This window comes from the organism of the source record quoted next, unplaced genomic scaffold (assembly GCF_019419815.1).
Source record: "Pyrus x bretschneideri cultivar Hongxiangsu unplaced genomic scaffold, Pyrus_bretschneideri_v1 Contig11, whole genome shotgun sequence".
NCBI classification, from domain to species: domain Eukaryota; kingdom Viridiplantae; phylum Streptophyta; class Magnoliopsida; order Rosales; family Rosaceae; genus Pyrus; species Pyrus x bretschneideri.
The window spans coordinates 3168975-3181310 of record NW_025999402.1 but is presented as its reverse complement, the minus strand read 5'-3'; the positions used below and the strand labels follow the sequence as shown (position 1 = coordinate 3181310).

General features: G+C 38.2%; 1 pseudogene; it reads right to left on the bottom strand.

Moving 5' to 3' along the window:
• Window positions 1–2671: 2671 nt before the first annotated feature.
• LOC103966355 lies at window positions 2672–10824 on the bottom strand (annotated as a pseudogene).
• Window positions 10825–12336: the final 1512 nt, after the last annotated feature.

Genomic DNA, 12336 nt, shown 5'->3' with positions numbered 1-12336 from the left:
TGCCTTGTTCTGTGAATCAACTAGGGGAATATAAAGTCATGCCTTCAACAGATTGCAGTCTGCAGCAGCTAAAAATTTGTGATTTTCTCCATTCTTGTCTTCTAGAAATAAAAAATCTGAATTTCTGAAAGTTTGGTACCACTGCTGCTATTAATCTTCATCTTTAAATTGTTTGTTAGTGGACAGGCGACCCACCCATGAATTATGGGTGCATTTTTCTCATCACCGAAGCCGTTTTTCATATACGCTATATGTGCAAACCGACAGCTGGAGACGCAGAAATATTGGCACCAGAAACAATATTGTTTTCATAAAATAAAGATTCAGAAATAGGTTCACGAATATCATCAGCTGGAGCAATGAAAGCAATAAACAAATACAGAAGTAATGGTCAATAAGGTAGGGATCATTAAAATACATTAGTGGTATTGCTCACCATAGTAATTATTTTAAGGGTTATCATATAAAATGGTCCTTGAGATTTGCATGATCAATAGAAATGATATTTGAGATTGAAAATCAATAGAAATGGTCACTGAGATTGTCCACCAACCGTGATTTTGGTCATTCCGTTAAAAACGATTTTGGGCAATTTTCAAAACTTTGTAACTCAATCGTTTCTTAACCAAATTCGACCCATAATATAACAAAATTAAGATAGGAAAGTGTAGAATAAGATTATACCTATTTGGAAGCCCAATGGTTACCAAAGATGGTCGGAAAATAGCCTGAAAGGTGATTGGTCCGCGGGAAAACTGGAAAACTCGCCAGAAACCGGATAAATTTTAAACGATCATAACTTCTTCAAAACTCAACCAAATCGAGTGATTCACAGATGAAAATAATACTTCTTGACGAGATGAAGAGAATAGTATATTTTTCGAAGGTTAACTCGCCGTGGTTTGGTCGGACAACGGCTCGAAAGTGGCTAACCATTTTTGAGCAGTTTTCCGGCCAAACCACAGCGATTTAGCAGTAAAGAAAATACCATTATCTTCGTCTCGTCGATAAGTATGATTTTCATTTTCGAATCACTCGATTTCGTTGAGTATTGAAGAAGTTATGAACGTTTAAAGTTTATTCAGTTTCCGGCGAGTTTTCCAGTTTCTCACGGATCAGTCACATTTCAGGCTATTTTCTGACCATCTTTGGCAATCATTGGGCTTCCAAATATGTATAATCTTGTTCTACACTTTCTTATCTTCATTTTGATATATTATGGGTCGAATTTGGTTAAGAATCGATTGAGTTACAAAGCTTTGAAAATTACCCAAAGAGTTTGTATTGGAAGGACCAAAATCATGGATGGTGGACAATCTCAGGGACCATTTCTATTGATCATGCAAATCTCAGGGATCGTTTTGTATAATAACCCTTATTTTAATTTTTTAAATTTATGTCTATTCACTTCACAAATCTTGAAATTTAAATCTTTTCAGTGATGATAAATAAAGTGATGTGTATCACTATCACTTGAGAGTGATGAACAACAATGTTTTCATTCATTATTCAATTGTTTGGTCCCTTGTCATCATGTTTGTTCTTTTTCAATAATTAATATATTTTAAAAACCTCTGTATATGGATTTGTGCTATTCACATGCTTCTTTTTATTTTTTCCGTTGTTGAACTAAATGAATTGAAGATGATTAAATTTCAAAAAATTAACTGGGATGTGTATAAGGTAAAAATGTGTGTATGGATATCATCACCCTTATATTAATATATCAATAGAGTTTAGGTTGGAAACTCGAGGATAACGAATTTGCATTTGCTTTATTCTTTAGTTCTTTTAGTGTATATAAATCAATAAAATCTTTCATAATTAAGCATATCTTTTTTTTTTGTTGACAAATTATAGTGTTAGTAGATTAAATAGTTAGTCATTAGGGGAAAAGGAATTAGTGAGAATATGCACGATGATGCATAAGTATGATTGTTTCCCGTCAATGCGTTATAGCGCCATCTGCTATACGCCGATATTCTATGATATGTTATGTATTTGGGATTGGAGAAGTTATAATTTGGGGTGACTATAGATAAGAGAGAACAAAATTAACAATTGGGGATGAAATCTGTTACTTTTGAGAGAACCCCGTTAGCATTTTTCTTTAAGCTAAATCCAAGTCTACAATAAAATTATTATTATTATTTTGGTACAGAGTGGCCCAAAGGGAAGGGATTAAAGTTTGATCATAGGCGTAGATAAAGAAAATACAAAAAGCTAAAGAAATAATTTTCTTTCTGAATGAAAGAGCGGTTGATGTTTTACCAAAAAAAAAAAAAAAAGAGCAGTTGATGTAAACATGAGAACGGTGGAAAAGTGGAATAATAGTAAGGTCTTTAAGGATCTTTTGCTAAATTTAATCCCAGACGGATCAAATTCTCTCCCTCCTTTTCAAGAAAATCAAATACGAATTCTTACTGAAGAGTTGATTACTTTTACTCAAATTGCAGTAATTTTACCGGGAACACTTATTTGCGGTGGTGTGCAACTTTGCTGCTACCTCATGACCTGGTAAGTATTCCCTTGTATGAGGTGAGGGGAATTGAACTACGGAATTCAAATGCAAGAGTGAATGTTCTTAAGTAGCCAAATTAGAAGCCCTTCGGTTATAAAGAGACAAATATAAATATATTAAGTGTCAAACAAGTAGCAGTTGAGAAAATTTGAGATAAAATACTGATTCAACATTACATGATGTCACATGCATAAATAAAAATATAATGTCTTGCATAAGGATAAAGCTATATATAGGTTGGAATGGGTAGAAAAACTTAGCCTGTGTTGCACATTGCAATCACCATCATCATCATCTTCTTCCACCTGTCCTTAAGTTGAGATATGAGTCTCTGATTGCATTCATTTTGTTGACAACCACATTCATGAGCATCCGCTCTCCTGGTGATATTGCGGAGCACGAGATCCCAATCTGTATCACCGAGTTCAAGCATTCCTCCAATCCTTTTGCTTTGTCCGGGCCGGGATCCTTGTATCTGGCCATTGGTCTTTCCTGTATTTTATTGCTGTATGCATCATCATCTTCGTCACTGTCATCATCCTCGTCATCTGTTTTGAGAAGCAATGAGGGCTCAACTACGTCATTGACGTGGTCAGGCAAAGCCATGGCGGTGAATTGGTGAATGCTTAGACCATCTTTGAACATGTCATGAGTTGGACTTTTTCCTATGAACATTTCGAGCAACAATATCCCATAACTATAAACGTCTCCCAGTATCGAAACTTGGCTTCCCATGCCATACTCTGCATTTCAATACATACATTAGGATTCCATAGTCAATTAAACTTTACAGTTCATGTATTGAGGAAAAACTTTAGAGTTCATATCTTATTTAAAATTGTGAAGATACTTTTGTCTAGTAAATAACAAAGCAGCAAATCTTTTTGATCAATAGAGACATAAGTTATTAGGAATAGTAAAACGAGGACTTTAGAAACAATACCCGGAGGAATGTAACCTATGGAACCCTTTAGCCCAACTGAGACAGTTTGATTTGGGGTGGGAGTCGTGGGATTATTCGCTGCTTGAAAGAGGAACCTTGCTAAGCCAAAGTCACCAACATGGGCAACCATATCTTCATCAAGAAGTATGTTGCTTGGATTTAGATCACAATGAACAATGCACATCTCACAATGGTTGTGTAGATAATCTAAGGCAGAAGCAACATCAATGGCAATATTCAGTCTTTGGATAAGACTCAGTATCTTGTCTCCACGATGCAGCCAGTGGTCTAGACTTCCGTTTTCCATGAACTCCACAACTAGACTTTTGAAGTCATTACCTTGATTATCAGTACTTGAGCAGGCATTTACAATCTTGAGGAGATTACGATGCCTTATAGTTCTCAAAGCTTTGCATTCATCAATAAAGCTCTTTGAAGCTCCTCGTTGTTGAAGGTTTAACACTTTAATAGCAACTGTTGCACCATTACTTGGGATTGCTCCCTTGTAAACAGAACCAAAACTTCCCGAACCAATCAGATTGTCTATAGAGAACCCATTAGTTGCTTGAACAAGTTCTGAGTACGAGAACCCTGATTTCCAATCTTCATGAGGACGTGAAGTAACCGATTTTCCTCTCGACCTTTTCGCCATGGAACAAGCAGCAATATAATATGATAGAGCAATTATGAACGGAAGAGAACAAGCTATAGGGATGATCACTTTTAGGCCTCGTAGTCCTCGAGATGAACGGGGCCTTTTGATGGAGCATACCGGTAGACGAAACTGTGGGATGCCACCACAGAGCTTCCCGTTTCCAAGAATTAAGATGCCACTTGCATTTGAGAATATCCCTTCTTTAGGTAATTCACCCTCAAAATTATTATGAGAAAGATCGAGTTCCTTGAGAACTCCAAACTTGCTAAGAAAGTAAGGAATCTGCCCAGATAAGTTATTGTGTGAAATATCCATTTCTTCTAAGCCTCTTAAATTCGTAAGGGATAGGGGAATGGTTCCTTCAAATTCATTACCTTCCAAGTGAAGGCGCTCCAAACTAGTACAACTTCCCAAGGCTTCTGGGATTTGACCTGTTAACTTATTTCTAGATACATCTAGCTCTCCGAGACTTACCAACTTTCCCACTTCAGATGGTAGCGAACCAATCAAAGAATTGTTCGACATGGACAAAGATATGGAAAGGGATGAAAGTCCAATAAGCTCTTTAGGTATCTTGCCGGTTAGACGGTTACTTGAAAGATTAAGTACCAGCAAATTTTGGCAGTTTCCTAGGCTTGGAGGTATGCTTCCCTGAAACATGTTCTCTTCCATGAAGAGCTTTGTCAATGACGTCAAGTTTCCTAAAGAAGGGATTCGCCCTGAAAATTTGTTAACATTCAAATGCAGTCCCTGTAACTTCTGAAGCTTCCCAATTCCATCGGGGACACGACCACCCAAAAAGTTTCCTTCCAGTCCTAGACTGATCAGATTTACAAGATTTCCACTGTCATTGGGGATGCTGCCATGCATCAAATTTGACCCCAAAGTAAGAATTCTCAGCTGCGTAGAAAGGTTGGCTACTGATCCGGGCAATTCTCCTCCAAAATAATTTCCCATAAGACCCAACACCTCTAGACTCGTACAATTAGCGAGGAGACCAAGAAAATCCTTGCCACCAGTTATCCCCCTTGCTAGTCTGTTTTCATCAAAGTTCAGTCTAACTAAGCTTTGCAAGGTTGCAAGGTTTTCAGCAGGGAGTGTCCCGGTGAGACCATTTATAGCAAAATCAAGCACTTGCAGTCTAGAAGCATTTGCCAATGATAGTGGAATAGTTCCGGTGAACTTGTTGACCCCACCGGCAAATACTTCGAGATTAGGAAGCGTAATGCCGACATCTGGTGGTATCTCTCCGTGCAGCTGGTTTGAAGCAACAGTGAAATAGTAGGTATAGAGTTGATATCCGATTTTAAGCAAAATTAATATGGAACAAGACAGTTCTAATTAAATAGCACCGAAGACATGTAAGCAGGTTACCATCTTGCTCTTCCTTGCCTAATTGTGGAATTGGATCCTCTGCGAGGCAATGCCTCGGGATTCTACTGACCGGACAACATGGGCCGTTGTATTTTGATCCAACGTCTACAATTATTATAACTTTTAGAGGGACCCCCTCTTTGTAGACGTTGAATCAAAATCCAACAGCCCATGTTGTCCGCTCAGTAGGATCCCAAGGCATTGCCTTGGAGAGGATCCAATTCCCTTAATTGTAGCACATCACCGTCTTGCTTTTCCTTACCTAAGAGCAGCTCCAGCGGGAGCTCCTGCTCGAGGGACGGGCTCCGCAACAGGGCTGGATTGCTCGAGGGAGGAAGTCCAGCGTTGGCTGGCGAGGGAGCCCGAGCAGGCTTGAGTGCTAGGCCCGTCGATTCGTGCCGGCCCGAGCGCCCGAAGGCAATCTGACGTCAGGACGACGTCTCCACGCTTTTTGAAGGCCACGGAGGTTGCTGCTGCTGTTCGGGGCAGCCATGGCACTGGTGAGCCTGAGCTCGCTTCAAGGCGGCCATGAGAGCATTAGAGATGGTGGGCTCCATGCCGGGACTCATGTTTTGGGCAGTGAGCAACCGCTCCAGAGCCACACTGAAGCAGAGCTCCATAGCTTGGCACTGCAGAGGGTGGGAGGAATTGGGGTGAGATTGGATGCATGCTTGGCGGAGGAAGCCAATGGGGGAGGACAAAAGGGTTCCGTCGACCCACTTCGGCAGAGACAAAGGCAGCAGCAGCAAATGAAATCAACGGTGGAGATGCAACTGTTAAGACAAGTTTTGTGAAAAAAAATACTATTATTTTATAAATAAAAAAAATACTATTATTTTTTAAATAAAAAAAGACTATTATTTTATTGCCTAGTGCTAGGGCTATTCAAGTGCAACGGTGGAGATGCAAAAGGCAGTTACTGTTCATTAAGGGCAGTTACTGTTCACTAGGTGGATTAAATAGTGAATAGCCTGGAGGGAGGGCTCCCACGCTGGAGTTGCTCTAATTGTGGCACATAATTGTTTGAAGAAGCATTCCAAAGATTAAGGTGTTGTAGAATTTAGCAGGACTACTTTCCGCTGGTTATGTGACGTGATACAATTAGGAAAATCCCCCTCGATTATTAGGGATAAAGTTCACGTCCCCATTCTGATCACAACTTTAAATTTTCTGTTTAGTGAAAAATCATATTGGGTGGTCAAGTACGAACACATGCGAAAAATGAGTGTAACGTTGATGAGAATGTTTTGTTTGATGTGTGGGCTCACGAAAAAATGACGAGATTAGGAACGAGGATATTTGAAGTAAAGTGGGAGTGACCGCAATTGAAGATAAGATAAAAGAAAATCGGTTACGATGGTTTGGACATGTGCAACAAAGACATACAGATGCTCCGGTTAGAAAATGTGACTATGAGACAAAAACTTAGGGCAAAACGGGTAGAGGAAGACTTAGGAAGACATGGAAAGAGACTTTAAGAAAATACATGGAATACTTGAAGCTAACAGAAGACTTGGTGCAAAACCGAACTCAATGACGTTTTAGGATTCATACAACTGACCCCACCTAGTGCGATAAGACTTTATTGTTGTTGTAGAGAAAAGTCATATAAGAGCAGGTGTCGGTATGCAACTGGGAGCAAGATTTTTAAAATGGGACCCTGTTATAATCTTGGTAGGGCATTTCCTCTCTGCACATACGTTGGTACAAATAATCGCATCATACTGTTACAAACTTCAACAGTATAGATGTATAATATTGCTAGCTTTTTACTTCTTCAGTTTGAGGTATGATAAGTTGCATCCACTTTGTTGATAAACACATTCATAAGCATTTGTCTTTCTTGTATGTCATTGCTGTACATACATCAGCGTCGTCTCTTTCAAATAATGAGCGAATCGAAAACCAAATTGTTTGCATGAAAGTATAATAAGAAGAAACCTATCAAATAGAAAAAATGTTGGTTGCAGGACAAGAAAACACTGAGTAAGTATTAATTACAGGCATGCAGAACCCTCCGCATATATTAATACAGATAATTTCTTGCATATAGATAACTATATATAGATTGGACGGGTAGGAAACTTAGCCTGTGTTGTAAATTGCAATCATCATCATCTTCTTCTTTTTAAGTTGAGATATGAGTCTCTAATTGCATTCATTTTGTTGACAACCACATTCATAAGCATCCGCTCTCCTGGTGATATTGCAGAGCACAAGATCCCTATTTGTATCACTGAATTCAAGCATTCCTCCAATCTTTTTGCTTTGTCCGGGCTGGGATCCTTGTATTTGGCCCTTTCCTGTATTTTATTGATGTATTCGTCATCATCTTTGTCATTGTCATCATCTTCATCATCCTTGTCATCTGTTTCGAGGAGTAATGAGGGCTCAACCATGTCCTTGACATGGTCAGGCAAAGCCATGGCGGTTAATTGGTGAATGCTTAGACCATCTTTGAAAATGTCATCAGTTGGCCTTTTTTTGTGAGCATTTCTAGCAACAATATCCTGTAGCTATAAACATCTCCTCGTATGAAAACTTGTCCTCCCATCCCATACTCTGTCATTCAAATTAGTTGACCTTTAGAATTTAAAACATATTTAAACTTTTTTAGTATTAATAATTAAGTAATTAGGAGTAGAACAAATGAGGATTATAGAAAATCCATACCTGGAGGAATGTAGCCTATTGAACCTTTTAGCCCTACTAACAAGGTTTGTTTTTGGTTGTATCATTCGGTGCTTCCAAGAGGAACTTTGCTAGGCCAAAGTCACCAACATGGGCAACCATATCTTTGTCAAGAAGAACATTACTCGGCTTTAAATCACAATGAACAAGGCATGTTTCACAATCGTGGTATAGATAATCTAGTGCATAAGCGACATCGATGGCAATATTCAGTCATAGGTCTAGATTTCCATTTTTCATGAATTCCAAAACTAGACTTTTGAACTGATTACCTTGACTATCAATGCTCGAACATGTAGTAATGATCTTGAGAAGATTGCGGTGCCTTATGCTTCTTAAAGCTTTGCATTCATCAATGAAACTCCTGGAAGCTCCTTCTTGTTGAAGGTTTAAATAGCTACTACCATGCCATCACTAGAAAGTACTCCTTTGTATACGGAACCAAAACCTCTCGAACCAATGAGATTTTCCTCTGAGAACCCATTGGTTAATTTAAAGAGTTGTAAATAAGAGACATTGATTTTGAGTCCTCATTAGAATGTGAAGTTAAAGGTCTATCGCTTGACCTTTTCACATTTGCACAAGCAACAATGAAACATGACAGAGTAATTATTAATGCAAGTTCGCAAGTGAGAGGGATTATTGTTAAAAGTACAACACCAGCCCAAAGAGCCCAAAGATAATGGATCCAGCCCATGCACAAAGAAAGATCCATGCACATGTTAGAGAATTAGCAAAGTTCAAGTTGGTGGAAGAGTATAGAAGAATGGTGAGGATTCCACCAACATACAAGATTAGTGTAGATAATTCTAGCTTAGGAAGGTAGTGGAATTATCTAGACATCTCTAGCATGATGCTTCCATGCTTCTCCAAGGTTCCATCCATGCCTATAAAAGGAGAAGGCATCCACACCATTTGTATCAATCAATTAAGAAGAAAGTAACCCAGAAGCAAGCAAGTAGGCAACCAAGTGAGAGTGAGAAGCAAGAGTAGTCTTGTAGGAGTGTGAGTGGTCTAAAGTGTGTCTCTAGAAAGTGAGTGAATGTCATTGCTTCTAAAGTGTGTCCTTGAGAGTTTTGTGTGTTGTAATATTTTGTCAATGTAATACAAGTAATTAGTTTACTTGTGTTGTCTCTCCAACACTTGTGTTAGATTTATGTACTATAAGTTTTTCCTCAACAATTGGTATTAGAGCGGTACGATTAGGGATCGTCTTTAGTGAAGTTTTTGAGAATCGTGAGAAATTTAGTACTTCGCAAGATTATTGACTAATCTTGTTCGGCTTATCGAAGTTCTGCCGACATGATGGGAGATTTTCAAGTTGTTGGAGGAATCAAGAGGTTGAACAACAAAAATTACAACACATGGGCGATGTGTATGGAGTCTTACCTACAAGGCCAAGATCTTTGGGATGTCGTAGGTGGTAATGAAGTTACGCAACCGAAAGAAGACACCAGTGGCACTTTGCGGAAATGGAAGATCAAGGCAGGTAAGGCAATGTTCGCCTTGAAAACCATAGTTGAAGAGGACATGTTGGAGCACATACAGAAGGCCAAGACATCAAAAGAAGCGTGGGACACCTTTGCCACACTCTTTTCAAAAAGGAACGATACAAGACTGCAGCTTCTCGAGAACGAGTTGTTATCGGTGGCCCAACGAGATGATTTAGATTTTCAGCAGGGAGTTTCCCCGGGAGGCCATTTTCGGCAAAATCAAGAAATTGAAGTTTACCACCAGCAAATATCTCAAGATTACGAAGAGTAGTCCCCACATTCTGTGGGAGCTCTCAATGCAGCTGGTTCTGAGTAGCTGTAATGTGGTATATCGACGATATATTATAGATTGAAGAAGGAACCGTACCGGAAAGTTTGTTTGATGGAACTACGAATCTTCCCAAGCTTGTCAACCGCCCGAGCGCATTTGGTATGCTTCCTTCAAAATTGTTGTAAGCAAGAGAGATTGCATACAGGGAAGAAAATTTTCCTATCCAAACCGGAATTGCTCCGGTGAGATTGTTGTCATCAACCCAAAAATGAGTTAAATTCAACAACGAACTGAGTTGGTCCGGAATTGACCCAATAAGCTTATTTGCACCAACATCAAACATTCTTAGCTGAGTTGGTCCGTGAAAGTTGTTGTCTATCAAGTTGATTCCAGTAAGATAAGTAAGGTTTCCGATAGAAGATGGTATGGAGCCTACCAGTTTTTGAGCTTCCAAGTTCAAGATAACGAATTTTTTGTTCGAAACGTTGCATGTAACGCCAATCCAACTGCACAAATCTATCGAATCATTCCACGAGTTCATGATCTGGAGAGGATCATTTGTTAGTCTTCTCTTCAAGTCCAGCAGAGCGAGTCGGTCAGATTCGTTTCCAAAGGCGAATTCCGGGCACGTGATCATGCATAAGAGAAAGAACCCGGGAAGGAATTTAAACAGAAGTTTCATGCGGCAAGTATATGAAAGCTCCATTTTGTTGCAAATCTGAATACAGATTTCGTTTTGCTTTTTTTATTTTTATTTTTTTTAATTGTGATTTTGTTGAATGCAGTGTTCGAAAGAGGACTCTGATTCTTCATTATTGGGTTAATATTGTGATGGATTTGTCTTCATTCAGTGAGGAGATGCGTTTACGAAATAGAGCCTCAGGGCCAAAGGGGAACAGGAAGACTTAGGAAAACTTGGAAAAAGATTCTAATAAAAGACTTGGACTACTTGGATCTAATAGAAGACATAGCACAAAACCGAGTGTAGTAACGTTCTAGGATTTATATATATAGCCAACCCCACTTAATGAGATAAGACTTTGTTGTTGTTGTATTTGTTTCCCATCAGCAGCCCAATCAACTGGAGAAATTCTTAAGTGCGGATATACAAACAACGTAGCCGTCCGACTGCCCTCCGAAACACCCCCACTTGTATCTTGATCCCTTCTCTTTGTGTTTGGCCACTTTTTGTGTCCTGGACGGCCATCTGTACCGAAGCATCACTCCATTCACTAGGGCTAGATTGTTAATTTTACCATGGAGATTAGAGTTGTTAATTGGAAATAGGGAAAGCACGCGAAAGATCGATTAAGACGTGTTTGGAAAGATTAAGGCCTAAGCTAATGAGTTTTGGCTAGTTGAGATGGTGACATGTTCATAAAAGAGTATTATATTTTGTAGCTCCATGAGAGATGACCATTTAGTTTGCATCTCAAACTTCTTTTATATTATTATCTACCGTATTTGTTTGAAGAAGCGTTAGAATGATAAGGAGCTTTACTATGTGGACCAGTTTATTTAGGGTTTTGAGTTGACATCAGCCTGTCTCAAATAATTAACATGGCCAAGATATTTGCAGCTCATAAGAGGCTACCATTTTGCTAACAGTTTAATCATTTCTGTACACAGAATAGATCTTACACCTAAGATCATTGTCAGCTAATACTGGGAGGAGTCTTTTTACATGCAGCTTGCAAATTTGAATCAAATAAATTCAGAAAACCTTGTCTTACTATCATATTACTCGAGAATATCCTCGGAGGTACCAAGAATTTCTGCTCGTATATATACATATACATATACATATACATATACATATACATACATATATATATATATATGTATATATCCGTTTTCATACAGGGTTTTTGAAGTAAAGGCAGGGCCATCTTTGAGATTTTTGAGACCCTGTGCGAAATTTATAAAAGGGCCTCTCCTTAAGATAGTTTTAAGAAAAATGTAGGACAATATATTGACACTAGAAAGCAATCACTTAAATCAAAATAAAGTTTAGCACTCATTGATTGAAAGTTTAAAAATGTCATTAATAATAAGTAAAAAGAGTTACAAACATAATGTTCACTAAATAATCAAAAGCACTTCAATCTTAAACAACCAAATAAGGAAAAAAAACTTCAAAAACTTCAACTTTAAAGTTTCACTTGAATATATAACATTACTATATAATAAAATTGAAAAAAAATATTGTTTTTAAGGTGTTTTTATGGGCACTCAAATTATTTCATTGTACTCCAATTTATGTATAGAAAGGAAAAAAAAAAATTACGCTTATAAGGAGTGCACGATGAGATTTTAAAGTGTAAACAAAAATAATTTTTAAATATAGAACATTATTATTGCATAACCAAAAGTAATTAAATATATAAC